Below are 3,583 nucleotides of genomic sequence, written 5' to 3'. Positions count from 1 at the left end.
CGTAAAAAGTCATAGTTTTTCCACAATACCTGACGAACATTAAATTTTTGGGCTTCCGTGGCGCAATGGTTAGCGCGCAGCGCGTTCAGCTGTTAACCGAAAGGTTGGTGGTTCGAGCCCACCCGCGAGAGGTGTTGTGGGGTCTCTGATGTAGCGTGAAAAGTCATAACTTTTCCACAATACCTGACAACCATTTAATTTCTGAGCATCCGTGGCTCAATGGTTAGCGCGTTCGGCTGTTAACCAATAGGTTGGTGGTTCGAGCCCACCCGGGAGCGGTGTTATGGGATCTCAAATGTAACGTAAAAAGTCAGAGTTTTTCCACAATACCTGACGAACATTAAATTGTTGGGCTTCCGTGGCGCAATGGTTAGCGCGTTCGGCTGTTAACCGAAAGGTTGGTGGTTCGAGCCCACCCGGGAGCGGTGTTGTTGGGTCTCAAATGTAACGTAAAAAGTCAGAGTTTTTCCACAATACCTGACGAACATTTAATTTTTAGGCTTCCGTGGCGCAATGGTTAGCGCGCAGCGCGTTCAGCTGTTAACCGAAAGGTTGGTGGTTCGAGCCCACCCGCGAGAGGTGTTGTGGGGTCTCTGATGTAGCGTGAAAAGTCATAACTTTTCCACAATACCTGACAACCATTTAATTTCTGAGCTACCGTGGCTCAATGGTTAGCGCGTTCGGCTGTTAACCAATAGGTTGGTGGTTCGAGTCCACCCGGGAGCGGTGTTATGGGATCTCAAATGTAACGTAAAAAGTCAGAGTTTTTCCACAATACCTGACGAACATTAAATTTTTGGGCTTCCGTGGCGCAATGGTTAGCGCGTTCGGCTGTTAACCGAAAGGTTGGTGGTTCGAGCCCACCCGGGAGCGGTGTTGTGGGGTCTCAAATGTAACGTAAAAAGTCAGAGTTTTTCCACAATACCTGACGAACATTTAATTTTTAGGCTTCCATGGCGCAATGTTTAGCGCGTTCAGCTGTTAACCGAAAGGTTGGTGGTTCGAGCCCACCCGGAAGCGGTGTTGTGGGGTCTCAAATGTAACGTAAAAAGTCATAGTTTTTCCACAATACCTGACGAACATTAAATTTTTGGGCTTCCGTGGCGCAATGGTTAGCGCGCAGCGCGTTCAGCTGTTAACCGAAAGGCTGGTGGTTCGAGCCTATAAATTAAATGTTCGTCAGGTATTATGGAAAAACTCTGACTTTTTACGTTACATTTGAGACCCCACAACACCGCTCCCGGGTGGGCTCGAACCACCAACCTGTCGGTTAACAGCCGAACGCGCTAACCATTGCGCCACGGAAGCCCAAAAAAAAAATGTTCGTCAGGTATTGTGGAAAAACTTTGCCTTTTTACGTTACATTCGAGACTTCACAACACCGCTCCCGGGTGGGCTCGAACCACCAACCTTTCGGTTAACAGCCGAACGCGCTAACCATTGCGCCACGGAAGCCCAACAATTTAATGTTTGTCAGGTATTGTGGAAAAACTCTGACTTTTTACGTTCCATTTGAGATCCCATAACACCGCTCCCGGGTGGGCTCGAACCACCAACCTATTGGTTAACAGCCGAACGCGCTAACCATTGAAACGGAAGCTCAGAAAGTAAATGGTTGTCAGGTATTGTGGAAAATTTTTGACTTTTCACGCTACATCAGAGACCCCACAACACCTCTCCCGCGTGGGCTCGAACCACCAACCTATTGGTTATCAGCCGAACGCGTTAACCATTGAGCCACGGAAGCTCATAAATTGACTGGTTGTCAGGTATTTTGGAAAAACTCTTGACTTTTTACGTTACATTTGAGATCTCATAACACCGCTTCCGGGTGGGCTCGAACCACCAACCTTTCGGTTAACAGCTGAACGCGCTAACTATTGCGCCACGGAAGCCCAAAAATTAAATGTTCGTCAGGTATTGTGGAAAAACTCTGACTTTTTACGTTACATTTTAGAGCCCATAACACTGCTCCCGGGTGGGCTCGAACCACCACTCTATTGGTTAACAGCCGAGCGCGCTAACCATTGAGCCACGGAAGCTCAGAAATTAAATGGTCGTCAGGTATTTTGGAAAAACTTTGGCTTTTTACGTTACATTTGAAAACCCATAACACCGCTCCCGGGTGGGCTTGAACCACCAACCTATTAGATAACAGCCGAACGCTCTAAGCATTGAGTCACGGAAGCTCAGAAATTAAATGGTTGTCAGGTATTGTGGAAAAGTTATGACTTTTCACGCTACATTTGAGATCCCATAACACCGCTTCCGGGTGGGCTCGAACCACCAACCTTTCGGTTAACAGCTGAACGCGCTAACCATTGCGCCACGGAAGCCCAAAAATTAAATGTTCGTTAGGTATTGTGGAAAAACTGACATTTTACGTTACATTTGAGATCCCATAACACCGCTCCCGGGTGGGCTCGAACCACCAACCTTTCAGTTAACAGCCGAACGCGCTAACCATTGCGCCACGGAAGCCCAAAAAGTAAATGTTCGTCGGGTATTGTGGAAAAACTTTGCCTTTTTACGTTACATTCGGGACTTCACAACACCGCTCCCGGGTGGGCTCGAACCACCAACCTTTCGGTTAACAGCTGAACGTGCTAACCATTTCGCCACGGATGCTCAGAAATTAAATGGTTGTCAGGTATTGTGGAAAAACTCTGACTTTTTACGTTACATTTGAGACCCCACAACACCGCTTCCGGGTGGGCTCGAACCACCAACCTTTCGGTTAACAGCTGAACGCGCTAACCATTGCGCCATGGAAGCCTATAAATTAAATGTTCGTCAGGTATTGTGGAAAAACTCTGACTTTTTACGTTACATTTGAGACCCCACAACACCGCTCCCGGGTGGGCTCGAAACACCAACCTTTCGGTTAACAGCCGAACGCGCTAACCATTGCGCCACGGAAGCCCAAAAAGAAAATGTTCGTCAGGTATTGTGGAAAAACTCTGACTTTTTACGTTACATTTGAGATCCCATAACACCGCTCCCGGGTGGGCTCGAACCACCAACCTATTGGTTAACAGCCGAACGCGCTAACCATTGAGCCACGGAAGCTCAGAAAGTAAATGGTTGTCAGGTATTGTGGAAAATTTATGACTTTTCACGCTACATCAGAGACCCCACAACACCTCTCCCGGGTGGGCTCGAACCACCAACCTTTCGGTTAACAGCTGAACGCGCTAAAAAATATGCCACGGAAGCCCAAAAATTAAATGTTCGTCAGGTATTGTGGAAAAACTCTCACTTTTTACGTTACATTTGAGACCCCACAACACCGCTTCCGGGTGGGCTCGAACCACCAACCCTTCGGTTAACAGCTGAACGCGCTAACCATTGCGCCACGGAAGCCTAAAAATTAAATGTTCGTCAGGTATTGTGGAAAAACTCTGACTTTTTACGTTACATTTGAGACCCCACAACACCGCTCCCGGGTGGGCTCGAACCACCAACCTTTCGGTTAACAGCCGAACGCGCTAGCCATTGCGCCACGGAAGCCCAACAATTTAATGTTCGTCAGGTATTGTGGAAAAACTCTGACTTTTTACGTTACATTTGAGACCCCACAACA

The sequence above is a fragment of the Phalangium opilio genome, unplaced genomic scaffold (genome assembly GCF_054372755.1).
Source record: "Phalangium opilio isolate 3A_F unplaced genomic scaffold, DU_Popi_V2 ptg000505l_1, whole genome shotgun sequence".
NCBI classification, from domain to species: Eukaryota; Metazoa; Arthropoda; class Arachnida; order Opiliones; family Phalangiidae; genus Phalangium; species Phalangium opilio.
Note: the sequence above shows the minus strand (reverse complement) of the source record.